At 45.8% G+C, this 23041-nt stretch overlaps 1 protein-coding gene and 79 non-coding genes across 80 annotated transcripts in view; all 80 read right to left on the bottom strand.

Annotated features, from left to right (window-relative positions):
• slc60a1a (solute carrier family 60 member 1a) overlaps positions 1-23041 on the bottom strand; it is a 118045-nt gene that overhangs the window by 73191 nt on the left and 21813 nt on the right. The gene's annotated exons all lie outside the window — the stretch shown is intronic.
• trnaf-gaa (transfer RNA phenylalanine (anticodon GAA)) lies at positions 54-126 on the bottom strand. Its single transcript has one exon. It is a non-coding gene; the product is annotated as a tRNA-Phe (tRNA).
• On the bottom strand, positions 324-396 carry trnaf-gaa (transfer RNA phenylalanine (anticodon GAA)). The gene has a single exon. It is a non-coding gene; the product is annotated as a tRNA-Phe (tRNA).
• On the bottom strand, positions 594-666 carry trnaf-gaa (transfer RNA phenylalanine (anticodon GAA)). The gene has a single exon. It is a non-coding gene; the product is annotated as a tRNA-Phe (tRNA).
• trnaf-gaa (transfer RNA phenylalanine (anticodon GAA)) lies at positions 864-936 on the bottom strand. The gene has a single exon. It is a non-coding gene; the product is annotated as a tRNA-Phe (tRNA).
• trnaf-gaa (transfer RNA phenylalanine (anticodon GAA)) lies at positions 1134-1206 on the bottom strand. Its single transcript has one exon. It is a non-coding gene; the product is annotated as a tRNA-Phe (tRNA).
• On the bottom strand, positions 1404-1476 carry trnaf-gaa (transfer RNA phenylalanine (anticodon GAA)). Its single transcript has one exon. It is a non-coding gene; the product is annotated as a tRNA-Phe (tRNA).
• On the bottom strand, positions 1674-1746 carry trnaf-gaa (transfer RNA phenylalanine (anticodon GAA)). The gene has a single exon. It is a non-coding gene; the product is annotated as a tRNA-Phe (tRNA).
• Positions 1944-2016, bottom strand: trnaf-gaa (transfer RNA phenylalanine (anticodon GAA)). Its single transcript has one exon. It is a non-coding gene; the product is annotated as a tRNA-Phe (tRNA).
• On the bottom strand, positions 2214-2286 carry trnaf-gaa (transfer RNA phenylalanine (anticodon GAA)). Its single transcript has one exon. It is a non-coding gene; the product is annotated as a tRNA-Phe (tRNA).
• trnaf-gaa (transfer RNA phenylalanine (anticodon GAA)) lies at positions 2484-2556 on the bottom strand. Its single transcript has one exon. It is a non-coding gene; the product is annotated as a tRNA-Phe (tRNA).
• trnaf-gaa (transfer RNA phenylalanine (anticodon GAA)) lies at positions 2754-2826 on the bottom strand. The gene has a single exon. It is a non-coding gene; the product is annotated as a tRNA-Phe (tRNA).
• trnaf-gaa (transfer RNA phenylalanine (anticodon GAA)) lies at positions 3129-3201 on the bottom strand. Its single transcript has one exon. It is a non-coding gene; the product is annotated as a tRNA-Phe (tRNA).
• On the bottom strand, positions 3399-3471 carry trnaf-gaa (transfer RNA phenylalanine (anticodon GAA)). The gene has a single exon. It is a non-coding gene; the product is annotated as a tRNA-Phe (tRNA).
• Positions 3669-3741, bottom strand: trnaf-gaa (transfer RNA phenylalanine (anticodon GAA)). The gene has a single exon. It is a non-coding gene; the product is annotated as a tRNA-Phe (tRNA).
• trnaf-gaa (transfer RNA phenylalanine (anticodon GAA)) lies at positions 3939-4011 on the bottom strand. Its single transcript has one exon. It is a non-coding gene; the product is annotated as a tRNA-Phe (tRNA).
• Positions 4209-4281, bottom strand: trnaf-gaa (transfer RNA phenylalanine (anticodon GAA)). Its single transcript has one exon. It is a non-coding gene; the product is annotated as a tRNA-Phe (tRNA).
• trnaf-gaa (transfer RNA phenylalanine (anticodon GAA)) lies at positions 4479-4551 on the bottom strand. Its single transcript has one exon. It is a non-coding gene; the product is annotated as a tRNA-Phe (tRNA).
• On the bottom strand, positions 4749-4821 carry trnaf-gaa (transfer RNA phenylalanine (anticodon GAA)). Its single transcript has one exon. It is a non-coding gene; the product is annotated as a tRNA-Phe (tRNA).
• Positions 5019-5091, bottom strand: trnaf-gaa (transfer RNA phenylalanine (anticodon GAA)). The gene has a single exon. It is a non-coding gene; the product is annotated as a tRNA-Phe (tRNA).
• Positions 5289-5361, bottom strand: trnaf-gaa (transfer RNA phenylalanine (anticodon GAA)). The gene has a single exon. It is a non-coding gene; the product is annotated as a tRNA-Phe (tRNA).
• On the bottom strand, positions 5559-5631 carry trnaf-gaa (transfer RNA phenylalanine (anticodon GAA)). The gene has a single exon. It is a non-coding gene; the product is annotated as a tRNA-Phe (tRNA).
• On the bottom strand, positions 5934-6006 carry trnaf-gaa (transfer RNA phenylalanine (anticodon GAA)). The gene has a single exon. It is a non-coding gene; the product is annotated as a tRNA-Phe (tRNA).
• Positions 6309-6381, bottom strand: trnaf-gaa (transfer RNA phenylalanine (anticodon GAA)). The gene has a single exon. It is a non-coding gene; the product is annotated as a tRNA-Phe (tRNA).
• Positions 6579-6651, bottom strand: trnaf-gaa (transfer RNA phenylalanine (anticodon GAA)). Its single transcript has one exon. It is a non-coding gene; the product is annotated as a tRNA-Phe (tRNA).
• trnaf-gaa (transfer RNA phenylalanine (anticodon GAA)) lies at positions 6849-6921 on the bottom strand. The gene has a single exon. It is a non-coding gene; the product is annotated as a tRNA-Phe (tRNA).
• trnaf-gaa (transfer RNA phenylalanine (anticodon GAA)) lies at positions 7119-7191 on the bottom strand. The gene has a single exon. It is a non-coding gene; the product is annotated as a tRNA-Phe (tRNA).
• On the bottom strand, positions 7494-7566 carry trnaf-gaa (transfer RNA phenylalanine (anticodon GAA)). Its single transcript has one exon. It is a non-coding gene; the product is annotated as a tRNA-Phe (tRNA).
• Positions 7869-7941, bottom strand: trnaf-gaa (transfer RNA phenylalanine (anticodon GAA)). The gene has a single exon. It is a non-coding gene; the product is annotated as a tRNA-Phe (tRNA).
• On the bottom strand, positions 8139-8211 carry trnaf-gaa (transfer RNA phenylalanine (anticodon GAA)). The gene has a single exon. It is a non-coding gene; the product is annotated as a tRNA-Phe (tRNA).
• Positions 8409-8481, bottom strand: trnaf-gaa (transfer RNA phenylalanine (anticodon GAA)). Its single transcript has one exon. It is a non-coding gene; the product is annotated as a tRNA-Phe (tRNA).
• trnaf-gaa (transfer RNA phenylalanine (anticodon GAA)) lies at positions 8679-8751 on the bottom strand. Its single transcript has one exon. It is a non-coding gene; the product is annotated as a tRNA-Phe (tRNA).
• trnaf-gaa (transfer RNA phenylalanine (anticodon GAA)) lies at positions 8949-9021 on the bottom strand. Its single transcript has one exon. It is a non-coding gene; the product is annotated as a tRNA-Phe (tRNA).
• trnaf-gaa (transfer RNA phenylalanine (anticodon GAA)) lies at positions 9219-9291 on the bottom strand. Its single transcript has one exon. It is a non-coding gene; the product is annotated as a tRNA-Phe (tRNA).
• On the bottom strand, positions 9489-9561 carry trnaf-gaa (transfer RNA phenylalanine (anticodon GAA)). The gene has a single exon. It is a non-coding gene; the product is annotated as a tRNA-Phe (tRNA).
• Positions 9759-9831, bottom strand: trnaf-gaa (transfer RNA phenylalanine (anticodon GAA)). The gene has a single exon. It is a non-coding gene; the product is annotated as a tRNA-Phe (tRNA).
• trnaf-gaa (transfer RNA phenylalanine (anticodon GAA)) lies at positions 10029-10101 on the bottom strand. Its single transcript has one exon. It is a non-coding gene; the product is annotated as a tRNA-Phe (tRNA).
• On the bottom strand, positions 10299-10371 carry trnaf-gaa (transfer RNA phenylalanine (anticodon GAA)). The gene has a single exon. It is a non-coding gene; the product is annotated as a tRNA-Phe (tRNA).
• On the bottom strand, positions 10569-10641 carry trnaf-gaa (transfer RNA phenylalanine (anticodon GAA)). The gene has a single exon. It is a non-coding gene; the product is annotated as a tRNA-Phe (tRNA).
• Positions 11109-11181, bottom strand: trnaf-gaa (transfer RNA phenylalanine (anticodon GAA)). The gene has a single exon. It is a non-coding gene; the product is annotated as a tRNA-Phe (tRNA).
• trnaf-gaa (transfer RNA phenylalanine (anticodon GAA)) lies at positions 11379-11451 on the bottom strand. Its single transcript has one exon. It is a non-coding gene; the product is annotated as a tRNA-Phe (tRNA).
• trnaf-gaa (transfer RNA phenylalanine (anticodon GAA)) lies at positions 11649-11721 on the bottom strand. The gene has a single exon. It is a non-coding gene; the product is annotated as a tRNA-Phe (tRNA).
• Positions 11919-11991, bottom strand: trnaf-gaa (transfer RNA phenylalanine (anticodon GAA)). Its single transcript has one exon. It is a non-coding gene; the product is annotated as a tRNA-Phe (tRNA).
• trnaf-gaa (transfer RNA phenylalanine (anticodon GAA)) lies at positions 12189-12261 on the bottom strand. Its single transcript has one exon. It is a non-coding gene; the product is annotated as a tRNA-Phe (tRNA).
• Positions 12459-12531, bottom strand: trnaf-gaa (transfer RNA phenylalanine (anticodon GAA)). The gene has a single exon. It is a non-coding gene; the product is annotated as a tRNA-Phe (tRNA).
• Positions 12729-12801, bottom strand: trnaf-gaa (transfer RNA phenylalanine (anticodon GAA)). Its single transcript has one exon. It is a non-coding gene; the product is annotated as a tRNA-Phe (tRNA).
• Positions 12999-13071, bottom strand: trnaf-gaa (transfer RNA phenylalanine (anticodon GAA)). The gene has a single exon. It is a non-coding gene; the product is annotated as a tRNA-Phe (tRNA).
• On the bottom strand, positions 13269-13341 carry trnaf-gaa (transfer RNA phenylalanine (anticodon GAA)). The gene has a single exon. It is a non-coding gene; the product is annotated as a tRNA-Phe (tRNA).
• trnaf-gaa (transfer RNA phenylalanine (anticodon GAA)) lies at positions 13539-13611 on the bottom strand. Its single transcript has one exon. It is a non-coding gene; the product is annotated as a tRNA-Phe (tRNA).
• On the bottom strand, positions 13809-13881 carry trnaf-gaa (transfer RNA phenylalanine (anticodon GAA)). The gene has a single exon. It is a non-coding gene; the product is annotated as a tRNA-Phe (tRNA).
• trnaf-gaa (transfer RNA phenylalanine (anticodon GAA)) lies at positions 14079-14151 on the bottom strand. Its single transcript has one exon. It is a non-coding gene; the product is annotated as a tRNA-Phe (tRNA).
• trnaf-gaa (transfer RNA phenylalanine (anticodon GAA)) lies at positions 14349-14421 on the bottom strand. The gene has a single exon. It is a non-coding gene; the product is annotated as a tRNA-Phe (tRNA).
• On the bottom strand, positions 14619-14691 carry trnaf-gaa (transfer RNA phenylalanine (anticodon GAA)). The gene has a single exon. It is a non-coding gene; the product is annotated as a tRNA-Phe (tRNA).
• trnaf-gaa (transfer RNA phenylalanine (anticodon GAA)) lies at positions 14889-14961 on the bottom strand. The gene has a single exon. It is a non-coding gene; the product is annotated as a tRNA-Phe (tRNA).
• Positions 15159-15231, bottom strand: trnaf-gaa (transfer RNA phenylalanine (anticodon GAA)). Its single transcript has one exon. It is a non-coding gene; the product is annotated as a tRNA-Phe (tRNA).
• Positions 15429-15501, bottom strand: trnaf-gaa (transfer RNA phenylalanine (anticodon GAA)). The gene has a single exon. It is a non-coding gene; the product is annotated as a tRNA-Phe (tRNA).
• trnaf-gaa (transfer RNA phenylalanine (anticodon GAA)) lies at positions 15699-15771 on the bottom strand. Its single transcript has one exon. It is a non-coding gene; the product is annotated as a tRNA-Phe (tRNA).
• On the bottom strand, positions 15969-16041 carry trnaf-gaa (transfer RNA phenylalanine (anticodon GAA)). The gene has a single exon. It is a non-coding gene; the product is annotated as a tRNA-Phe (tRNA).
• trnaf-gaa (transfer RNA phenylalanine (anticodon GAA)) lies at positions 16239-16311 on the bottom strand. Its single transcript has one exon. It is a non-coding gene; the product is annotated as a tRNA-Phe (tRNA).
• trnaf-gaa (transfer RNA phenylalanine (anticodon GAA)) lies at positions 16779-16851 on the bottom strand. Its single transcript has one exon. It is a non-coding gene; the product is annotated as a tRNA-Phe (tRNA).
• Positions 17049-17121, bottom strand: trnaf-gaa (transfer RNA phenylalanine (anticodon GAA)). The gene has a single exon. It is a non-coding gene; the product is annotated as a tRNA-Phe (tRNA).
• On the bottom strand, positions 17319-17391 carry trnaf-gaa (transfer RNA phenylalanine (anticodon GAA)). The gene has a single exon. It is a non-coding gene; the product is annotated as a tRNA-Phe (tRNA).
• trnaf-gaa (transfer RNA phenylalanine (anticodon GAA)) lies at positions 17589-17661 on the bottom strand. Its single transcript has one exon. It is a non-coding gene; the product is annotated as a tRNA-Phe (tRNA).
• On the bottom strand, positions 17859-17931 carry trnaf-gaa (transfer RNA phenylalanine (anticodon GAA)). The gene has a single exon. It is a non-coding gene; the product is annotated as a tRNA-Phe (tRNA).
• On the bottom strand, positions 18129-18201 carry trnaf-gaa (transfer RNA phenylalanine (anticodon GAA)). Its single transcript has one exon. It is a non-coding gene; the product is annotated as a tRNA-Phe (tRNA).
• Positions 18399-18471, bottom strand: trnaf-gaa (transfer RNA phenylalanine (anticodon GAA)). The gene has a single exon. It is a non-coding gene; the product is annotated as a tRNA-Phe (tRNA).
• trnaf-gaa (transfer RNA phenylalanine (anticodon GAA)) lies at positions 18669-18741 on the bottom strand. The gene has a single exon. It is a non-coding gene; the product is annotated as a tRNA-Phe (tRNA).
• trnaf-gaa (transfer RNA phenylalanine (anticodon GAA)) lies at positions 18939-19011 on the bottom strand. The gene has a single exon. It is a non-coding gene; the product is annotated as a tRNA-Phe (tRNA).
• Positions 19209-19281, bottom strand: trnaf-gaa (transfer RNA phenylalanine (anticodon GAA)). Its single transcript has one exon. It is a non-coding gene; the product is annotated as a tRNA-Phe (tRNA).
• trnaf-gaa (transfer RNA phenylalanine (anticodon GAA)) lies at positions 19479-19551 on the bottom strand. Its single transcript has one exon. It is a non-coding gene; the product is annotated as a tRNA-Phe (tRNA).
• Positions 19749-19821, bottom strand: trnaf-gaa (transfer RNA phenylalanine (anticodon GAA)). The gene has a single exon. It is a non-coding gene; the product is annotated as a tRNA-Phe (tRNA).
• On the bottom strand, positions 20019-20091 carry trnaf-gaa (transfer RNA phenylalanine (anticodon GAA)). Its single transcript has one exon. It is a non-coding gene; the product is annotated as a tRNA-Phe (tRNA).
• trnaf-gaa (transfer RNA phenylalanine (anticodon GAA)) lies at positions 20394-20466 on the bottom strand. The gene has a single exon. It is a non-coding gene; the product is annotated as a tRNA-Phe (tRNA).
• trnaf-gaa (transfer RNA phenylalanine (anticodon GAA)) lies at positions 20769-20841 on the bottom strand. The gene has a single exon. It is a non-coding gene; the product is annotated as a tRNA-Phe (tRNA).
• On the bottom strand, positions 21039-21111 carry trnaf-gaa (transfer RNA phenylalanine (anticodon GAA)). Its single transcript has one exon. It is a non-coding gene; the product is annotated as a tRNA-Phe (tRNA).
• On the bottom strand, positions 21309-21381 carry trnaf-gaa (transfer RNA phenylalanine (anticodon GAA)). The gene has a single exon. It is a non-coding gene; the product is annotated as a tRNA-Phe (tRNA).
• On the bottom strand, positions 21579-21651 carry trnaf-gaa (transfer RNA phenylalanine (anticodon GAA)). Its single transcript has one exon. It is a non-coding gene; the product is annotated as a tRNA-Phe (tRNA).
• Positions 21849-21921, bottom strand: trnaf-gaa (transfer RNA phenylalanine (anticodon GAA)). The gene has a single exon. It is a non-coding gene; the product is annotated as a tRNA-Phe (tRNA).
• trnaf-gaa (transfer RNA phenylalanine (anticodon GAA)) lies at positions 22119-22191 on the bottom strand. Its single transcript has one exon. It is a non-coding gene; the product is annotated as a tRNA-Phe (tRNA).
• Positions 22764-22836, bottom strand: trnaf-gaa (transfer RNA phenylalanine (anticodon GAA)). The gene has a single exon. It is a non-coding gene; the product is annotated as a tRNA-Phe (tRNA).

Genomic DNA, 23041 nt, shown 5'->3' with positions numbered 1-23041 from the left:
GATTTCTGTCCTCGGCAATGCTAAATGTCAAGCGCACATATAGCAAGGACAATTGCCGAAACCCGGGATTGAACCAGGGACCTTCAGATCTTCAGTCTGACGCTCTCCCAACTGAGCTATTTCGGCACAAAACAGAGGTATTTCGGCACAAAAAAGTGAGTTGGAGTAGCACAGACTACATGAAAAGGATAAGCTACAATTTGTAGGGACCATCGAGAGGCTTTTGCCACTTCCCTTAACATGGATAGCGAAAGCAGCTGAAAAGGCGTGGATTTCTGTCCTTGGCAATGCTAAATGTCAAGCTCACGTATAGCAAGGACAATTGCCGAAACCCGGGATTGAACCAGGGACCTTCAGATCTTCAGTCTGACGCTCTCCCAACTGAGCTATTTCGGCACAAAACAGAGGTATTTCGGCAAAAAAAAGTGAGTTGGAGTAGCACAGACTACATGAAAAGGATAAGCTACAATTTGTAGGAACCATCGAGAGGCTTTTGCAACTTCCCTTAACATGGATAGCGAAAGCAGCTGAAAAGGTGTGGATTTCTGTCCTCGGCAATGCTAAATGTCAAGCTCACATATAGCAAGGACAATTGCCGAAACCCGGGATTGAACCAGGGACCTTCAGATCTTCAGTCTGACGCTCTCCCAACTGAGCTATTTCGGCACAAAACAGAGGTATTTCGGCACAAAAAAGTGAGTTGGAGTAGCACAGACTACATGAAAAGGATAAGCTACAATTTGTAGGGACCATCGAGAGGCTTTTGCAACTTCCCTTAACATGGATAGCGAAAGCAGCTGAAAAGGCGTGGATTTCTGTCCTTGGCAATGCTAAATGTCAAGCTCACGTATAGCAAGGACAATTGCCGAAACCCGGGATTGAACCAGGGACCTTCAGATCTTCAGTCTGACGCTCTCCCAACTGAGCTATTTCGGCACAAAACAGAGGTATTTCGACACAAAAAAGTGAGTTGGAGTAGCACAGACTACATGAAAAGGATAAGCTACAATTTGTAGGGACCATCGAGAGGCTTTTGCATTTTCTGTCAGCATTGATGGGGGAAGCAGCTGAAAAGGCATGGATTTCTGTCCTCGGCAATGCTAAATGTCAAGCTCACATATAGCAAGGACAATTGCCGAAACCCCGGATTGAACCAGGGACCTTCAGATCTTCAGTCTGACGCTCTCCCAACTGAGCTATTTCGGCACAAAACAGAGGTATTTCGACACAAAAAAGTGAGTTGGAGTAGCACAGACAACATGAAAAGGATAAGCTACAATTTGTAGGGACCATCGAGAGGCTTTTGCATTTTCTGTCAGCATTGATGGGGGAAGCAGCTCAAAAGGCATGGATTTCTGTCCTCGGCAATGCTAAATGTCAAGCGCACATATAGCAAGGACAATTGCCGAAACCCGGGATTGAACCAGGGACCTTCAGATCTTCAGTCTGACGCTCTCCCAACTGAGCTATTTCGGCACAAAACAGAGGTATTTCGGCACAAAAAAGTGAGTTGGAGTAGCACAGACTACATGAAAAGGATAAGCTACAATTTGTAGGGACCATCGAGAGGCTTTTGCCACTTCCCTTAACATGGATAGCGAAAGCAGCTGAAAAGGCGTGGATTTCTGTCCTTGGCAATGCTAAATGTCAAGCTCACGTATAGCAAGGACAATTGCCGAAACCCGGGATTGAACCAGGGACCTTCAGATCTTCAGTCTGACGCTCTCCCAACTGAGCTATTTCGGCACAAAACAGAGGTATTTCGGCAAAAAAAAGTGAGTTGGAGTAGCACAGACTACATGAAAAGGATAAGCTACAATTTGTAGGAACCATCGAGAGGCTTTTGCAACTTCCCTTAACATGGATAGCGAAAGCAGCTGAAAAGGTGTGGATTTCTGTCCTCGGCAATGCTAAATGTCAAGCTCACATATAGCAAGGACAATTGCCGAAACCCGGGATTGAACCAGGGACCTTCAGATCTTCAGTCTGACGCTCTCCCAACTGAGCTATTTCGGCACAAAACAGAGGTATTTCGGCACAAAAAAGTGAGTTGGAGTAGCACAGACTACATGAAAAGGATAAGCTACAATTTGTAGGGACCATCGAGAGGCTTTTGCAACTTCCCTTAACATGGATAGCGAAAGCAGCTGAAAAGGCGTGGATTTCTGTCCTTGGCAATGCTAAATGTCAAGCTCACGTATAGCAAGGACAATTGCCGAAACCCGGGATTGAACCAGGGACCTTCAGATCTTCAGTCTGACGCTCTCCCAACTGAGCTATTTCGGCACAAAACAGAGGTATTTCGGCACAAAAAAGTGAATTGGAGTAGCACAGACTCCATGAAAAGGATAAGCTACAATTTGTAGGGACCATCGAGAGGCTTTTGCATTTTCTGTCAGCATTGATGGGGGAAGCAGCTGAAAAGGCATGGATTTCTGTCCTCGGCAATGCTAAATGTCAAGCTCACATATAGCAAGGACAATTGCCGAAACCCCGGATTGAACCAGGGACCTTCAGATCTTCAGTCTGACGCTCTCCCAACTGAGCTATTTCGGCACAAAACAGAGGTATTTCGACACAAAAAAGTGAGTTGGAGTAGCACAGACTACATGAAAAGGATAAGCTACAATTTGTAGGGACCATCGAGAGACTTTTGCAACTTCCCTTAACATGGATAGCGAAAGCAGCTGAAAAGGCGTGGATTTCTGTCCTCGGCAATGCTAAATGTAAAGCTCACATATAGCAAGGACAATTGCCGAAACCCGGGATTGAACCAGGGACCTTCAGATCTTCAGTCTGACGCTCTCCCAACTGAGCTATTTCGGCACAAAACAGAGCTATTTCGGCACAAAAAAGTGAGTTGGAGTAGCACAGACTACATGAAAAGGATAAGCTACAATTTGTAGGGACCATCGAGAGGCTTTTGCATTTTCTGTCAGCATTGATGGGGGCACAAAAAAGTGAGTTGGAGCAGCACAGACTCCATGAATAGGATAAGCTACAATTTGTAGGGACCATCGAGAGGCTTTTGCATTTTCTGTCAGCATTGATGGGGGAAGCAGCGGAAAAGGCATGGATTTCTGTCCTCGGCAATGCTAAATGTCAAGCGCACATATAGCAAGGACAATTGCCGAAACCCGGGATTGAACCAGGGACCTTCAGATCTTCAGTCTGACGCTCTCCCAACTGAGCTATTTCGGCACAAAACAGAGGTATTTCGGCACAAAAAAGTGAGTTGGAGTAGCACAGACTACATGAAAAGGATAAGCTACAATTTGTAGGGACCATCGAGAGGCTTTTGCAACTTCCCTTAACATGGATAGCGAAAGCAGCTGAAAAGGCGTGGATTTCTGTCCTTGGCAATGCTAAATGTCAAGCTCACGTATAGCAAGGACAATTGCCGAAACCCGGGATTGAACCAGGGACCTTCAGATCTTCAGTCTGACGCTCTCCCAACTGAGCTATTTCGGCACAAAACAGAGGTATTTCGGCACAAAAAAGTGAGTTGGAGTAGCACAGACTACATGAAAAGGATAAGCTACAATTTGTAGGAACCATCGAGAGGCTTTTGCAACTTCCCTTAACATGGATAGCGAAAGCAGCTGAAAAGGTGTGGATTTCTGTCCTTGGCAATGCTAAATGTCAAGCTCACGTATAGCAAGGACAATTGCCGAAACCCGGGATTGAACCAGGGACCTTCAGATCTTCAGTCTGACGCTCTCCCAACTGAGCTATTTCGGCACAAAACAGAGGTATTTCGGCCCAAAAAAGTGAGTTGGAGTTGCACAGACTACATGAAAAGGATAAGCTACAATTTGTAGGGACCATCGAGAGGCTTTTGCATTTTCTGTCAGCATTGATGGGGGAAGCAGCTCAAAAGGCATGGATTTCTGTCCTCGGCAATGCTAAATGTCAAGCGCACATATAGCAAGGACAATTGCCGAAACCCGGGATTGAACCAGGGACCTTCAGATCTTCAGTCTGACGCTCTCCCAACTGAGCTATTTCGGCACAAAACAGAGGTATTTCGGCACAAAAAAGTGAGTTGGAGTAGCACAGACTACATGAAAAGGATAAGCTACAATTTGTAGGGACCATCGAGAGGCTTTTGCAACTTCCCTTAACATGGATAGCGAAAGAAGCTGAAAAGGCGTGGATTTCTGTCCTTGGCAATGCTAAATGTCAAGCTCACGTATAGCAAGGACAATTGCCGAAACCCGGGATTGAACCAGGGACCTTCAGATCTTCAGTCTGACGCTCTCCCAACTGAGCTATTTCGGCACAAAACAGAGGTATTTCGGCCCAAAAAAGTGAGTTGGAGTTGCACAGACTACATGAAAAGGATAAGCTACAATTTGTAGGGACCATCGAGAGGCTTTTGCATTTTCTGTCAGCATTGATGGGGGAAGCAGCTCAAAAGGCATGGATTTCTGTCCTCGGCAATGCTAAATGTCAAGCGCACATATAGCAAGGACAATTGCCGAAACCCGGGATTGAACCAGGGACCTTCAGATCTTCAGTCTGACGCTCTCCCAACTGAGCTATTTCGGCACAAAACAGAGGTATTTCGGCACAAAAAAGTGAGTTGGAGTAGCACAGACTACATGAAAAGGATAAGCTACAATTTGTAGGGACCATCGAGAGGCTTTTGCCACTTCCCTTAACATGGATAGCGAAAGCAGCTGAAAAGGCGTGGATTTCTGTCCTTGGCAATGCTAAATGTCAAGCTCACGTATAGCAAGGACAATTGCCGAAACCCGGGATTGAACCAGGGACCTTCAGATCTTCAGTCTGACGCTCTCCCAACTGAGCTATTTCGGCACAAAACAGAGGTATTTCGGCACAAAAAAGTGAGTTGGAGTAGCACAGACTACATGAAAAGGATAAGCTACAATTTGTAGGGACCATCGAGAGGCTTTTGCCACTTCCCTTAACATGGATAGCGAAAGCAGCTGAAAAGGCGTGGATTTCTGTCCTTGGCAATGCTAAATGTCAAGCTCACGTATAGCAAGGACAATTGCCGAAACCCGGGATTGAACCAGGGACCTTCAGATCTTCAGTCTGACGCTCTCCCAACTGAGCTATTTCGGCACAAAACAGAGGTATTTCGGCACAAAAAAGTGAGTTGGAGTAGCACAGACTACATGAAAAGGATAAGCTACAATTTGTAGGGACCATCGAGAGGCTTTTGCAACTTCCCTTAACATGGATAGCGAAAGAAGCTGAAAAGGCGTGGATTTCTGTCCTTGGCAATGCTAAATGTCAAGCTCACGTATAGCAAGGACAATTGCCGAAACCCGGGATTGAACCAGGGACCTTCAGATCTTCAGTCTGACGCTCTCCCAACTGAGCTATTTCGGCACAAAACAGAGGTATTTCGACACAAAAAAGTGAGTTGGAGTAGCACAGACTACATGAAAAGGATAAGCTACAATTTGTAGGGACCATCGAGAGGCTTTTGCATTTTCTGTCAGCATTGATGGGGGAAGCAGCTGAAAAGGCATGGATTTCTGTCCTCGGCAATGCTAAATGTCAAGCTCACATATAGCAAGGACAATTGCCGAAACCCCGGATTGAACCAGGGACCTTCAGATCTTCAGTCTGACGCTCTCCCAACTGAGCTATTTCGGCACAAAACAGAGGTATTTCGACACAAAAAAGTGAGTTGGAGTAGCACAGACTACATGAAAAGGATAAGCTACAATTTGTAGGGACCATCGAGAGGCTTTTGCATTTTCTGTCAGCATTGATGGGGGCACAAAAAAGTGAGTTGGAGCAGCACAGACTCCATGAATAGGATAAGCTACAATTTGTAGGGACCATCGAGAGGCTTTTGCATTTTCTGTCAGCATTGATGGGGGAAGCAGCGGAAAAGGCATGGATTTCTGTCCTCGGCAATGCTAAATGTCAAGCGCACATATAGCAAGGACAATTGCCGAAACCCAGGATTGAACCAGGGACCTTCAGATCTTCAGTCTGACGCTCTCCCAACTGAGCTATTTCGGCACAAAACAGAGCTATTTCGGCACAAAAAAGTGAGTTGGAGTAGCACAGACTACATGAAAAGGATAAGCTACAATTTGTAGGGACCATCGAGAGGCTTTTGCATTTTCTGTCAGCATTGATGGGGGCACAAAAAAGTGAGTTGGAGTAGCACAGACTCCATGAAAAGGATAAGCTACAATTTGTAGGGACCATCGAGAGGCTTTTGCATTTTCTGTCAGCATTGATGGGGGAAGCAGCTGAAAAGGCATGGATTTCTGTCCTCGGCAATGCTAAATGTCAAGCGCACATATAGCAAGGACAATTGCCGAAACCCGGGATTGAACCAGGGACCTTCAGATCTTCAGTCTGACGCTCTCCCAACTGAGCTATTTCGGCACAAAACAGAGGTATTTCGGCACAAAAAAGTGAGTTGGAGTAGCACAGACTACATGAAAAGGATAAGCTACAATTTGTAGGGACCATCGAGAGGCTTTTGCAACTTCCCTTAACATGGATAGCGAAAGCAGCTGAAAAGGCGTGGATTTCTGTCCTTGGCAATGCTAAATGTCAAGCTCACGTATAGCAAGGACAATTGCCGAAACCCGGGATTGAACCAGGGACCTTCAGATCTTCAGTCTGACGCTCTCCCAACTGAGCTATTTCGGCACAAAACAGAGGTATTTCGGCACAAAAAAGTGAGTTGGAGTAGCACAGACTACATGAAAAGGATAAGCTACAATTTGTAGGAACCATCGAGAGGCTTTTGCAACTTCCCTTAACATGGATAGCGAAAGCAGCTGAAAAGGTGTGGATTTCTGTCCTTGGCAATGCTAAATGTCAAGCTCACGTATAGCAAGGACAATTGCCGAAACCCGGGATTGAACCAGGGACCTTCAGATCTTCAGTCTGACGGTCTCCCAACTGAGCTATTTCGGCACAAAACAGAGGTATTTCGGCCCAAAAAAGTGAGTTGGAGTTGCACAGACTACATGAAAAGGATAAGCTACAATTTGTAGGGACCATCGAGAGGCTTTTGCATTTTCTGTCAGCATTGATGGGGGAAGCAGCTCAAAAGGCATGGATTTCTGTCCTCGGCAATGCTAAATGTCAAGCGCACATATAGCAAGGACAATTGCCGAAACCCGGGATTGAACCAGGGACCTTCAGATCTTCAGTCTGACGCTCTCCCAACTGAGCTATTTCGGCACAAAACAGAGGTATTTCGGCACAAAAAAGTGAGTTGGAGTAGCACAGACTACATGAAAAGGATAAGCTACAATTTGTAGGGACCATCGAGAGGCTTTTGCATTTTCTGTCAGCATTGATGGGGGCACAAAAAAGTGAGTTGGAGCAGCACAGACTCCATGAATAGGATAAGCTACAATTTGTAGGGACCATCGAGAGGCTTTTGCATTTTCTGTCAGCATTGATGGGGGAAGCAGCGGAAAAGGCATGGATTTCTGTCCTCGGCAATGCTAAATGTCAAGCGCACATATAGCAAGGACAATTGCCGAAACCCGGGATTGAACCAGGGACCTTCAGATCTTCAGTCTGACGCTCTCCCAACTGAGCTATTTCGGCACAAAACAGAGCTATTTCGGCACAAAAAAGTGAGTTGGAGTAGCACAGACTACATGAAAAGGATAAGCTACAATTTGTAGGGACCATCGAGAGGCTTTTGCATTTTCTGTCAGCATTGATGGGGGCACAAAAAAGTGAGTTGGAGTAGCACAGACTCCATGAAAAGGATAAGCTACAATTTGTAGGGACCATCGAGAGGCTTTTGCATTTTCTGTCAGCATTGATGGGGGAAGCAGCTGAAAAGGCATGGATTTCTGTCCTCGGCAATGCTAAATGTCAAGCGCACATATAGCAAGGACAATTGCCGAAACCCGGGATTGAACCAGGGACCTTCAGATCTTCAGTCTGACGCTCTCCCAACTGAGCTATTTCGGCACAAAACAGAGGTATTTCGGCACAAAAAAGTGAGTTGGAGTAGCACAGACTACATGAAAAGGATAAGCTACAATTTGTAGGGACCATCGAGAGGCTTTTGCAACTTCCCTTAACATGGATAGCGAAAGCAGCTGAAAAGGCGTGGATTTCTGTCCTTGGCAATGCTAAATGTCAAGCTCACGTATAGCAAGGACAATTGCCGAAACCCGGGATTGAACCAGGGACCTTCAGATCTTCAGTCTGACGCTCTCCCAACTGAGCTATTTCGGCACAAAACAGAGGTATTTCGGCACAAAAAAGTGAGTTGGAGTAGCACAGACTACATGAAAAGGATAAGCTACAATTTGTAGGAACCATCGAGAGGCTTTTGCAACTTCCCTTAACATGGATAGCGAAAGCAGCTGAAAAGGTGTGGATTTCTGTCCTTGGCAATGCTAAATGTCAAGCTCACGTATAGCAAGGACAATTGCCGAAACCCGGGATTGAACCAGGGACCTTCAGATCTTCAGTCTGACGGTCTCCCAACTGAGCTATTTCGGCACAAAACAGAGGTATTTCGGCCCAAAAAAGTGAGTTGGAGTTGCACAGACTACATGAAAAGGATAAGCTACAATTTGTAGGGACCATCGAGAGGCTTTTGCATTTTCTGTCAGCATTGATGGGGGAAGCAGCTCAAAAGGCATGGATTTCTGTCCTCGGCAATGCTAAATGTCAAGCGCACATATAGCAAGGACAATTGCCGAAACCCGGGATTGAACCAGGGACCTTCAGATCTTCAGTCTGACGCTCTCCCAACTGAGCTATTTCGGCACAAAACAGAGGTATTTCGGCACAAAAAAGTGAGTTGGAGTAGCACAGACTACATGAAAAGGATAAGCTACAATTTGTAGGGACCATCGAGAGGCTTTTGCAACTTCCCTTAACATGGATAGCGAAAGAAGCTGAAAAGGCGTGGATTTCTGTCCTTGGCAATGCTAAATGTCAAGCTCACGTATAGCAAGGACAATTGCCGAAACCCGGGATTGAACCAGGGACCTTCAGATCTTCAGTCTGACGCTCTCCCAACTGAGCTATTTCGGCACAAAACAGAGGTATTTCGACACAAAAAAGTGAGTTGGAGTAGCACAGACTACATGAAAAGGATAAGCTACAATTTGTAGGGACCATCGAGAGGCTTTTGCATTTTCTGTCAGCATTGATGGGGGAAGCAGCTGAAAAGGCATGGATTTCTGTCCTCGGCAATGCTAAATGTCAAGCTCACATATAGCAAGGACAATTGCCGAAACCCCGGATTGAACCAGGGACCTTCAGATCTTCAGTCTGACGCTCTCCCAACTGAGCTATTTCGGCACAAAACAGAGGTATTTCGACACAAAAAAGTGAGTTGGAGTAGCACAGACTACATGAAAAGGATAAGCTACAATTTGTAGGAACCATCGAGAGGCTTTTGCAACTTCCCTTAACATGGATAGCGAAAGCAGCTGAAAAGGTGTGGATTTCTGTCCTTGGCAATGCTAAATGTCAAGCTCACGTATAGCAAGGACAATTGCCGAAACCCGGGATTGAACCAGGGACCTTCAGATCTTCAGTCTGACGCTCTCCCAACTGAGCTATTTCGGCACAAAACAGAGGTATTTCGGCCCAAAAAAGTGAGTTGGAGTTGCACAGACTACATGAAAAGGATAAGCTACAATTTGTAGGGACCATCGAGAGGCTTTTGCATTTTCTGTCAGCATTGATGGGGGAAGCAGCTCAAAAGGCATGGATTTCTGTCCTCGGCAATGCTAAATGTCAAGCGCACATATAGCAAGGACAATTGCCGAAACCCGGGATTGAACCAGGGACCTTCAGATCTTCAGTCTGACGCTCTCCCAACTGAGCTATTTCGGCACAAAACAGAGGTATTTCGGCACAAAAAAGTGAGTTGGAGTAGCACAGACTACATGAAAAGGATAAGCTACAATTTGTAGGGACCATCGAGAGGCTTTTGCCACTTCCCTTAACATGGATAGCGAAAGCAGCTGAAAAGGCGTGGATTTCTGTCCTTGGCAATGCTAAATGTCAAGCTCACGTATAGCAAGGACAATTGCCGAAACCCGGGATTGAACCAGGGACCTTCAGATCTTCAGTCTGACGCTCTCCCAACTGAGCTATTTCGGCACAAAACAGAGGTATTTCGGCACAAAAAAGTGAGTTGGAGTAGCACAGACTACATGAAAAGGATAAGCTACAATTTGTAGGGACCATCGAGAGGCTTTTGCCACTTCCCTTAACATGGATAGCGAAAGCAGCTGAAAAGGCGTGGATTTCTGTCCTTGGCAATGCTAAATGTCAAGCTCACGTATAGCAAGGACAATTGCCGAAACCCGGGATTGAACCAGGGACCTTCAGATCTTCAGTCTGACGCTCTCCCAACTGAGCTATTTCGGCACAAAACAGAGGTATTTCGGCACAAAAAAGTGAGTTGGAGTAGCACAGACTACATGAAAAGGATAAGCTACAATTTGTAGGGACCATCGAGAGGCTTTTGCAACTTCCCTTAACATGGATAGCGAAAGAAGCTGAAAAGGCGTGGATTTCTGTCCTTGGCAATGCTAAATGTCAAGCTCACGTATAGCAAGGACAATTGCCGAAACCCGGGATTGAACCAGGGACCTTCAGATCTTCAGTCTGACGCTCTCCCAACTGAGCTATTTCGGCACAAAACAGAGGTATTTCGACACAAAAAAGTGAGTTGGAGTAGCACAGACTACATGAAAAGGATAAGCTACAATTTGTAGGGACCATCGAGAGGCTTTTGCATTTTCTGTCAGCATTGATGGGGGAAGCAGCTGAAAAGGCATGGATTTCTGTCCTCGGCAATGCTAAATGTCAAGCTCACATATAGCAAGGACAATTGCCGAAACCCCGGATTGAACCAGGGACCTTCAGATCTTCAGTCTGACGATCTCCCAACTGAGCTATTTTGGCACAAAACAGAGGTATTTCGACACAAAAAAGTGAGTTGGAGTAGCACAGACTACATGAAAAGGATAAGCTACAATTTGTAGGGACCATCGAGAGGCTTTTGCATTTTCTGTCAGCATTGATGGGGGAAGCAGCTCAAAAGGCATGGATTTCTGTCCTCGGCAATGCTAAATGTCAAGCGCACATATAGCAAGGACAATTGCCGAAACCCGGGATTGAACCAGGGACCTTCAGATCTTCAGTCTGACGCTCTCCCAACTGAGCTATTTCGGCACAAAACAGAGGTATTTCGGCACAAAAAAGTGAGTTGGAGTAGCACAGACTACATGAAAAGGATAAGCTACAATTTGTAGGGACCATCGAGAGGCTTTTGCCACTTCCCTTAACATGGATAGCGAAAGCAGCTGAAAAGGCGTGGATTTCTGTCCTTGGCAATGCTAAATGTCAAGCTCACGTATAGCAAGGACAATTGCCGAAACCCGGGATTGAACCAGGGACCTTCAGATCTTCAGTCTGACGCTCTCCCAACTGAGCTATTTCGGCACAAAACAGAGGTATTTCGGCACAAAAAAGTGAGTTGGAGTAGCACAGACTACATGAAAAGGATAAGCTACAATTTGTGGGAACCATCGAGAGGCTTTTGCAACTTCCCTTAACATGGATAGCGAAAGCAGCTGAAAAGGTGTGGATTTCTGTCCTTGGCAATGCTAAACGTCAAGCTCACGTATAGCAAGGACAATTGCCGAAACCCGGGATTGAACAAGGGACCTTCAGATCTTCAGTCTGACGCTCTCCCAACTGAGCTATTTCGGCACAAAACAGAGGTATTTCGGCCCAAAAAAGTGAGTTGGAGTTGCACAGACTACATGAAAAGGATAAGCTACAATTTGTAGGGACCATCGAGAGGCTTTTGCATTTTCTGTCAGCATTGATGGGGGAAGCAGCTCAAAAGGCATGGATTTCTGTCCTCGGCAATGCTAAATGTCAAGCGCACATATAGCAAGGACAATTGCCGAAACCCGGGATTGAACCAGGGACCTTCAGATCTTCAGTCTGACGCTCTCCCAACTGAGCTATTTCGGCACAAAACAGAGGTATTTCGGCACAAAAAAGTGAGTTGGAGTAGCACAGACTACATAAAAAGGATAAGCTACAATTTGTAGGGACCATCGAGAGGCTTTTGCCACTTCCCTTAACATGGATAGCGAAAGCAGCTGAAAAGGCGTGGATTTCTGTCCTTGGCAATGCTAAATGTCAAGCTCACATACAGCAAGGACAATTGCCGAAACCCGGGATTGAACCAGGGACCTTCAGATCTTCAGTCTGACGCTCTCCCAACTGAGCTATTTCGGCACAAAACAGAGGTATTTCGACACAAAAAAGTGAGTTGGAGTAGCACAGACTACATGAAAAGGATAAGCCACAATTTGTAGGGACCATCGAGAGGCTTTTGCAACTTCCCTTAACATGGATAGCGAAAGCAGCTGAAAAGGCGTGGATTTCTGTCCTCGGCAATGCTAAATGTCAAGCTCACATATAGCAAGGACAATTGCCGAAACCCGGGATTGAACCAGGGACCTTCAGATCTTCAGTCTGACGCTCTCCCAACTGAGCTATTTCGGCACAAAACAGAGGTATTTCGGCACAAAAAAGTGAGTTGGAGTAGCACAGACTACATGAAAAGGATAAGCTACAATTTGTAGGGACCATCGAGAGGCTTTTGCAACTTCCCTTAACATGGATAGCGAAAGCAGCTGAAAAGGTGTGGATTTCTGTCCTTGGCAATGCTAAACGTCAAGCTCACGTATAGCAAGGACAATTGCCGAAACCCGGGATTGAACAAGGGACCTTCAGATCTTCAGTCTGACGCTCTCCCAACTGAGCTATTTCGGCACAAAACAGAGGTATTTCGGCCCAAAAAAGTGAGTTGGAGTTGCACAGACTACATGAAAAGGATAAGCTACAATTTGTAGGGACCATCGAGAGGCTTTTGCATTTTCTGTCAGCATTGATGGGGGAAGCAGCTCAAAAGGCATGGATTTCTGTCCTCGGCAATGCTAAATGTCAAGCGCACATATAGCAAGGACAATTGCCGAAACCCGGGATTGAACCAGGGACCTTCAGATCTTCAGTCTGACGCTCTCCCAACTGAGCTATTTCGGCACAAAACAGAGGTATTTCGACACAAAAAAGTGAGTTGGAGTAGCACAGACTACATGAAAAGGATAAGCCACAATTTGTAGGGACCATCGAGAGGCTTTTGCAACTTCCCTTAACATGGATAGCGAAAGCAGCTGAAAAGGCGTGGATTTCTGTCCTCGGCAATGCTAAATGTCAAGCTCACATATAGCAAGGACAATTGCCGAAACCCGGGATTGAACCAGGGACCTTCAGATCTTCAGTCTGACGCTCTCCCAACTGAGCTATTTCGGCACAAAACAGAGGTATTTCGGCACAAAAAAGTGAGTTGGAGTAGCACAGACTACATGAAAAGGATAAGCTACAATTTGTAGGGACCATCGAGAGGCTTTTGCAACTTCCCTTAACATGGATAGCGAAAGCAGCTGAAAAGGCGTGGATTTCTGTCCTTGGCAATGCTAAATGTCAAGCTCACGTATAGCAAGGACAATTGCCGAAACCCGGGATTGAACCAGGGACCTTCAGATCTTCAGTCTGACGCTCTCCCAACTGAGCTATTTCGGCACAAAACAGAGGTATTTCGGCACAAAAAAGTGAGTTGGAGTAGCACAGACTACATGAAAAGGATAAGCTACAATTTGTAGGGACCATCGAGAGGCTTTTGCATTTTCTGTCAGCATTGATGGGGGAAGAAGCTCAAAAGGTATGGATTTCTGTCCTTGGCAATGCTAAATGTCAAGCTCACATATAGCAAGGACAATTGCCGAAACCCGGGATTGAACCAGGGACCTTCAGATCTTCAGTCTGACGCTCTCCCAACTGAGCTATTTCGGCACAAAACAGAGGTATTTCGGCACAAAAAAGTGAGTTGGAGTAGCACAGACTACATGAAAAGGATAAGCTACAATTTGTAGGAACCATCGAGAGGCTTTTGCAACTTCCCTTAACATGGATAGCGAAAGCAGCTGAAAAGGTGTGGATTTCTGTCCTTGGCAATGCTAAATGTCAAGCTCACGTATAGCAAGGACAATTGCCGAAACCCGGGATTGAACCAGGGACCTTCAGATCTTCAGTCTGACGGTCTCCCAACTGAGCTATTTCGGCACAAAACAGAGGTATTTCGGCCCAAAAAAGTGAGTTGGAGTTGCACAGACTACATGAAAAGGATAAGCTACAATTTGTAGGGACCATCGAGAGGCTTTTGCATTTTCTGTCAGCATTGATGGGGGAAGCAGCTCAAAAGGCATGGATTTCTGTCCTCGGCAATGCTAAATGTCAAGCGCACATATAGCAAGGACAATTGCCGAAACCCGGGATTGAACCAGGGACCTTCAGATCTTCAGTCTGACGCTCTCCCAACTGAGCTATTTCGGCACAAAACAGAGGTATTTCGGCACAAAAAAGTGAGTTGGAGTAGCACAGACTACATGAAAAGGATAAGCTACAATTTGTAGGGACCATCGAGAGGCTTTTGCAACTTCCCTTAACATGGATAGCGAAAGAAGCTGAAAAGGCGTGGATTTCTGTCCTTGGCAATGCTAAATGTCAAGCTCACGTATAGCAAGGACAATTGCCGAAACCCGGGATTGAACCAGGGACCTTCAGATCTTCAGTCTGACGCTCTCCCAACTGAGCTATTTCGGCACAAAACAGAGGTATTTCGACACAAAAAAGTGAGTTGGAGTAGCACAGACTACATGAAAAGGATAAGCTACAATTTGTAGGGACCATCGAGAGGCTTTTGCATTTTCTGTCAGCATTGATGGGGGAAGCAGCTGAAAAGGCATGGATTTCTGTCCTCGGCAATGCTAAATGTCAAGCTCACATATAGCAAGGACAATTGCCGAAACCCCGGATTGAACCAGGGACCTTCAGATCTTCAGTCTGACGCTCTCCCAACTGAGCTATTTCGGCACAAAACAGAGGTATTTCGACACAAAAAAGTGAGTTGGAGTAGCACAGACTACATGAAAAGGATAAGCTACAATTTGTAGGAACCATCGAGAGGCTTTTGCAACTTCCCTTAACATGGATAGCGAAAGCAGCTGAAAAGGTGTGGATTTCTGTCCTTGGCAATGCTAAATGTCAAGCTCACGTATAGCAAGGACAATTGCCGAAACCCGGGATTGAACCAGGGACCTTCAGATCTTCAGTCTGACGCTCTCCCAACTGAGCTATTTCGGCACAAAACAGAGGTATTTCGGCCCAAAAAAGTGAGTTGGAGTTGCACAGACTACATGAAAAGGATAAGCTACAATTTGTAGGGACCATCGAGAGGCTTTTGCATTTTCTGTCAGCATTGATGGGGGAAGCAGCTCAAAAGGCATGGATTTCTGTCCTCGGCAATGCTAAATGTCAAGCGCACATATAGCAAGGACAATTGCCGAAACCCGGGATTGAACCAGGGACCTTCAGATCTTCAGTCTGACGCTCTCCCAACTGAGCTATTTCGGCACAAAACAGAGGTATTTCGGCACAAAAAAGTGAGTTGGAGTAGCACAGACTACATGAAAAGGATAAGCTACAATTTGTAGGGACCATCGAGAGGCTTTTGCCACTTCCCTTAACATGGATAGCGAAAGCAGCTGAAAAGGCGTGGATTTCTGTCCTTGGCAATGCTAAATGTCAAGCTCACGTATAGCAAGGACAATTGCCGAAACCCGGGATTGAACCAGGGACCTTCAGATCTTCAGTCTGACGCTCTCCCAACTGAGCTATTTCGGCACAAAACAGAGGTATTTCGGCACAAAAAAGTGAGTTGGAGTAGCACAGACTACATGAAAAGGATAAGCTACAATTTGTAGGGACCATCGAGAGGCTTTTGCCACTTCCCTTAACATGGATAGCGAAAGCAGCTGAAAAGGCGTGGATTTCTGTCCTTGGCAATGCTAAATGTCAAGCTCACGTATAGCAAGGACAATTGCCGAAACCCGGGATTGAACCAGGGACCTTCAGATCTTCAGTCTGACGCTCTCCCAACTGAGCTATTTCGGCACAAAACAGAGGTATTTCGGCACAAAAAAGTGAGTTGGAGTAGCACAGACTACATGAAAAGGATAAGCTACAATTTGTAGGGACCATCGAGAGGCTTTTGCAACTTCCCTTAACATGGATAGCGAAAGAAGCTGAAAAGGCGTGGATTTCTGTCCTTGGCAATGCTAAATGTCAAGCTCACGTATAGCAAGGACAATTGCCGAAACCCGGGATTGAACCAGGGACCTTCAGATCTTCAGTCTGACGCTCTCCCAACTGAGCTATTTCGGCACAAAACAGAGGTATTTCGACACAAAAAAGTGAGTTGGAGTAGCACAGACTACATGAAAAGGATAAGCTACAATTTGTAGGGACCATCGAGAGGCTTTTGCATTTTCTGTCAGCATTGATGGGGGAAGCAGCTGAAAAGGCATGGATTTCTGTCCTCGGCAATGCTAAATGTCAAGCTCACATATAGCAAGGACAATTGCCGAAACCCCGGATTGAACCAGGGACCTTCAGATCTTCAGTCTGACGATCTCCCAACTGAGCTATTTTGGCACAAAACAGAGGTATTTCGACACAAAAAAGTGAGTTGGAGTAGCACAGACTACATGAAAAGGATAAGCTACAATTTGTAGGGACCATCGAGAGGCTTTTGCATTTTCTGTCAGCATTGATGGGGGAAGCAGCTCAAAAGGCATGGATTTCTGTCCTCGGCAATGCTAAATGTCAAGCGCACATATAGCAAGGACAATTGCCGAAACCCGGGATTGAACCAGGGACCTTCAGATCTTCAGTCTGACGCTCTCCCAACTGAGCTATTTCGGCACAAAACAGAGGTATTTCGGCACAAAAAAGTGAGTTGGAGTAGCACAGACTACATGAAAAGGATAAGCTACAATTTGTAGGGACCATCGAGAGGCTTTTGCCACTTCCCTTAACATGGATAGCGAAAGCAGCTGAAAAGGCGTGGATTTCTGTCCTTGGCAATGCTAAATGTCAAGCTCACGTATAGCAAGGACAATTGCCGAAACCCGGGATTGAACCAGGGACCTTCAGATCTTCAGTCTGACGCTCTCCCAACTGAGCTATTTCGGCACAAAACAGAGGTATTTCGGCACAAAAAAGTGAGTTGGAGTAGCACAGACTACATGAAAAGGATAAGCTACAATTTGTGGGAACCATCGAGAGGCTTTTGCAACTTCCCTTAACATGGATAGCGAAAGCAGCTGAAAAGGTGTGGATTTCTGTCCTTGGCAATGCTAAACGTCAAGCTCACGTATAGCAAGGACAATTGCCGAAACCCGGGATTGAACAAGGGACCTTCAGATCTTCAGTCTGACGCTCTCCCAACTGAGCTATTTCGGCACAAAACAGAGGTATTTCGGCCCAAAAAAGTGAGTTGGAGTTGCACAGACTACATGAAAAGGATAAGCTACAATTTGTAGGGACCATCGAGAGGCTTTTGCATTTTCTGTCAGCATTGATGGGGGAAGCAGCTCAAAAGGCATGGATTTCTGTCCTCGGCAATGCTAAATGTCAAGCGCACATATAGCAAGGACAATTGCCGAAACCCGGGATTGAACCAGGGACCTTCAGATCTTCAGTCTGACGCTCTCCCAACTGAGCTATTTCGGCACAAAACAGAGGTATTTCGGCACAAAAAAGTGAGTTGGAGTAGCACAGACTACATAAAAAGGATAAGCTACAATTTGTAGGGACCATCGAGAGGCTTTTGCCACTTCCCTTAACATGGATAGCGAAAGCAGCTGAAAAGGCGTGGATTTCTGTCCTTGGCAATGCTAAATGTCAAGCTCACATACAGCAAGGACAATTGCCGAAACCCGGGATTGAACCAGGGACCTTCAGATCTTCAGTCTGACGCTCTCCCAACTGAGCTATTTCGGCACAAAACAGAGGTATTTCGACACAAAAAAGTGAGTTGGAGTAGCACAGACTACATGAAAAGGATAAGCCACAATTTGTAGGGACCATCGAGAGGCTTTTGCAACTTCCCTTAACATGGATAGCGAAAGCAGCTGAAAAGGCGTGGATTTCTGTCCTCGGCAATGCTAAATGTCAAGCTCACATATAGCAAGGACAATTGCCGAAACCCGGGATTGAACCAGGGACCTTCAGATCTTCAGTCTGACGCTCTCCCAACTGAGCTATTTCGGCACAAAACAGAGGTATTTCGGCACAAAAAAGTGAGTTGGAGTAGCACAGACTACATGAAAAGGATAAGCTACAATTTGTAGGGACCATCGAGAGGCTTTTGCAACTTCCCTTAACATGGATAGCGAAAGCAGCTGAAAAGGTGTGGATTTCTGTCCTTGGCAATGCTAAACGTCAAGCTCACGTATAGCAAGGACAATTGCCGAAACCCGGGATTGAACAAGGGACCTTCAGATCTTCAGTCTGACGCTCTCCCAACTGAGCTATTTCGGCACAAAACAGAGGTATTTCGGCCCAAAAAAGTGAGTTGGAGTTGCACAGACTACATGAAAAGGATAAGCTACAATTTGTAGGGACCATCGAGAGGCTTTTGCATTTTCTGTCAGCATTGATGGGGGAAGCAGCTCAAAAGGCATGGATTTCTGTCCTCGGCAATGCTAAATGTCAAGCGCACATATAGCAAGGACAATTGCCGAAACCCGGGATTGAACCAGGGACCTTCAGATCTTCAGTCTGACGCTCTCCCAACTGAGCTATTTCGGCACAAAACAGAGGTATTTCGACACAAAAAAGTGAGTTGGAGTAGCACAGACTACATGAAAAGGATAAGCCACAATTTGTAGGGACCATCGAGAGGCTTTTGCAACTTCCCTTAACATGGATAGCGAAAGCAGCTGAAAAGGCGTGGATTTCTGTCCTCGGCAATGCTAAATGTCAAGCTCACATATAGCAAGGACAATTGCCGAAACCCGGGATTGAACCAGGGACCTTCAGATCTTCAGTCTGACGCTCTCCCAACTGAGCTATTTCGGCACAAAACAGAGGTATTTCGGCACAAAAAAGTGAGTTGGAGTAGCACAGACTACATGAAAAGGATAAGCTACAATTTGTAGGGACCATCGAGAGGCTTTTGCAACTTCCCTTAACATGGATAGCGAAAGCAGCTGAAAAGGCGTGGATTTCTGTCCTTGGCAATGCTAAATGTCAAGCTCACGTATAGCAAGGACAATTGCCGAAACCCGGGATTGAACCAGGGACCTTCAGATCTTCAGTCTGACGCTCTCCCAACTGAGCTATTTCGGCACAAAACAGAGGTATTTCGGCACAAAAAAGTGAGTTGGAGTAGCACAGACTACATGAAAAGGATAAGCTACAATTTGTAGGGACCATCGAGAGGCTTTTGCATTTTCTGTCAGCATTGATGGGGGAAGAAGCTCAAAAGGTATGGATTTCTGTCCTTGGCAATGCTAAATGTCAAGCTCACATATAGCAAGGACAATTGCCGAAACCCGGGATTGAACCAGGGACCTTCAGATCTTCAGTCTGACGCTCTCCCAACTGAGCTATTTCGGCACAAAACAGAGGTATTTCGGCACAAAAAAGTGAGTTGGAGTAGCACAGACTACATGAAAAGGATAAGCTACAATTTGTAGGGACCATCGAAAGGCTTTTGCAACTTCCCTTAACATGGATAGCGAAAGCAGCTGAAAAGGCGTGGATTTCTGTCCTTGGCAATGCTAAATGTCAAGCTCACGTATAGCAAGGACAATTGCCGAAACCCGGGATTGAACCAGGGACCTTCAGATCTTCAGTCTGACGCTCTCCCAACTGAGCTATTTCGGCACAAAACAGAGGTATTTCGACACAAAAAAGTGAGTTGGAGTAGCACAGACTACATGAAAAGGATAAGCTACAATTTGTAGGGACCATCGAGAGGCTTTTGCATTTTCTGTCAGCATTGATGGGGGAAGCAGCTGAAAAGGCATGGATTTCTGTCCTCGGCAATGCTAAATGTCAAGCTCACATATAGCAAGGACAATTGCCGAAACCCCGGATTGAACCAGGGACCTTCAGATCTTCAGTCTGACGCTCTCCCAACTGAGCTATTTCGGCACAAAACAGAGGTATTTCGACACAAAAAAGTGAGTTGGAGTAGCACAGACTACATGAAAAGGATAAGCTACAATTTGTAGGGACCATCGAGAGGCTTTTGCATTTTCTGTCAGCATTGATGGGGGCACAAAAAAGTGAGTTGGAGCAGCACAGACTCCATGAATAGGATAAGCTACAATTTGTAGGGACCATCGAGAGGCTTTTGCATTTTCTGTCAGCATTGATGGGGGAAGCAGCGGAAAAGGCATGGATTTCTGTCCTCGGCAATGCTAAATGTCAAGCGCACATATAGCAAGGACAATTGCCGAAACCCGGGATTGAACCAGGGACCTTCAGATCTTCAGTCTGACGCTCTCCCAACTGAGCTATTTCGGCACAAAACAGAGCTATTTCGGCACAAAAAAGTGAGTTGGAGTAGCACAGACTACATGAAAAGGATAAGCTACAATTTGTAGGGACCATCGAGAGGCTTTTGCATTTTCTGTCAGCATTGATGGGGGCACAAAAAAGTGAGTTGGAGTAGCACAGACTCCATGAAAAGGATAAGCTACAATTTGTAGGGACCATCGAGAGGCTTTTGCATTTTCTGTCAGCATTGATGGGGGAAGCAGCTGAAAAGGCATGGATTTCTGTCCTCGGCAATGCTAAATGTCAAGCGCACATATAGCAAGGACAATTGCCGAAACCCGGGATTGAACCAGGGACCTTCAGATCTTCAGTCTGACGCTCTCCCAACTGAGCTATTTCGGCACAAAACAGAGCTATTTCGGCACAAAAAAGTGAGTTGGAGTAGCACAGACTACATGAAAAGGATAAGCTACAATTTGTAGGGACCATCGAGAGGCTTTTGCAACTTCCCTTAACATGGATAGCGAAAGCAGCTGAAAAGGCGTGGATTTCTGTCCTTGGCAATGCTAAATGTCAAGCTCACGTATAGCAAGGACAATTGCCGAAACCCGGGATTGAACCAGGGACCTTCAGATCTTCAGTCTGACGCTCTCCCAACTGAGCTATTTCGGCACAAAACAGAGGTATTTCGGCCCAAAAAAGTGAGTTGGAGTTGCACAGACTACATGAAAAGGATAAGCTACAATTTGTAGGGACCATCGAGAGGCTTTTGCATTTTCTGTCAGCATTGATGAGGGAAGCAGCTCAAAAGGCATGGATTTCTGTCCTCGGCAATGCTAAATGTCAAGCGCACATATAGCAAGGACAATTGCCGAAACCCGGGATTGAACCAGGGACCTTCAGATCTTCAGTCTGACGCTCTCCCAACTGAGCTATTTCGGCACAAAACAGAGGTATTTCGGCACAAAAAAGTGAGTTGGAGTAGCACAGACTACATGAAAAGGATAAGCTACAATTTGTAGGGACCATCGAGAGGCTTTTGCCACTTCCCTTAACATGGATAGCGAAAGCAGCTGAAAAGGCGTGGATTTCTGTCCTTGGCAATGCTAAATGTCAAGCTCACGTATAGCAAGGACAATTGCCGAAACCCGGGATTGAACCAGGGACCTTCAGATCTTCAGTCTGACGCTCTCCCAACTGAGCTATTTCGGCACAAAACAGAGGTATTTCGGCACAAAAAAGTGAGTTGGAGTAGCACAGACTACATGAAAAGGATAAGCTACAATTTGTAGGGACCATCGAGAGGCTTTTGCCACTTCCCTTAACATGGATAGCGAAAGCAGCTGAAAAGGCGTGGATTTCTGTCCTTGGCAATGCTAAATGTCAAGCTCACGTATAGCAAGGACAATTGCCGAAACCCGGGATTGAACCAGGGACCTTCAGATCTTCAGTCTGACGCTCTCCCAACTGAGCTATTTCGGCACAAAACAGAGGTATTTCGGCACAAAAAAGTGAGTTGGAGTAGCACAGACTACATGAAAAGGATAAGCTACAATTTGTAGGGACCATCGAGAGGCTTTTGCAACTTCCCTTAACATGGATAGCGAAAGAAGCTGAAAAGGCGTGGATTTCTGTCCTTGGCAATGCTAAATGTCAAGCTCACGTATAGCAAGGACAATTGCCGAAACCCGGGATTGAACCAGGGACCTTCAGATCTTCAGTCTGACGCTCTCCCAACTGAGCTATTTCGGCACAAAACAGAGGTATTTCGACACAAAAAAGTGAGTTGGAGTAGCACAGACTACATGAAAAGGATAAGCTACAATTTGTAGGGACCATCGAGAGGCTTTTGCATTTTCTGTCAGCATTGATGGGGGAAGCAGCTGAAAAGGCATGGATTTCTGTCCTCGGCAATGCTAAATGTCAAGCTCACATATAGCAAGGACAATTGCCGAAACCCCGGATTGAACCAGGGACCTTCAGATCTTCAGTCTGACGCTCTCCCAACTGAGCTATTTCGGCACAAAACAGAGGTATTTCGACACAAAAAAGTGAGTTGGAGTAGCACAGACTACATGAAAAGGATAAGCTACAATTTGTAGGGACCATCGAGAGGCTTTTGCATTTTCTGTCAGCATTGATGGGGGCACAAAAAAGTGAGTTGGAGCAGCACAGACTCCATGAATAGGATAAGCTACAATTTGTAGGGACCATCGAGAGGCTTTTGCATTTTCTGTCAGCATTGATGGGGGAAGCAGCGGAAAAGGCATGGATTTCTGTCCTCGGCAATGCTAAATGTCAAGCGCACATATAGCAAGGACAATTGCCGAAACCCGGGATTGAACCAGGGACCTTCAGATCTTCAGTCTGACGCTCTCCCAACTGAGCTATTTCGGCACAAAACAGAGCTATTTCGGCACAAAAAAGTGAGTTGGAGTAGCACAGACTACATGAAAAGGATAAGCTACAATTTGTAGGGACCATCGAGAGGCTTTTGCATTTTCTGTCAGCATTGATGGGGGCACAAAAAAGTGAGTTGGAGTAGCACAGACTCCATGAAAAGGATAAGCTACAATTTGTAGGGACCATCGAGAGGCTTTTG

This window comes from Gasterosteus aculeatus, chromosome 17 (genome assembly GCF_964276395.1).
Source record: "Gasterosteus aculeatus chromosome 17, fGasAcu3.hap1.1, whole genome shotgun sequence".
Lineage (NCBI taxonomy): Eukaryota > Metazoa > Chordata > Actinopteri > Perciformes > Gasterosteidae > Gasterosteus > Gasterosteus aculeatus.
This window is presented reverse-complemented; position numbering and strand designations above follow the sequence as displayed.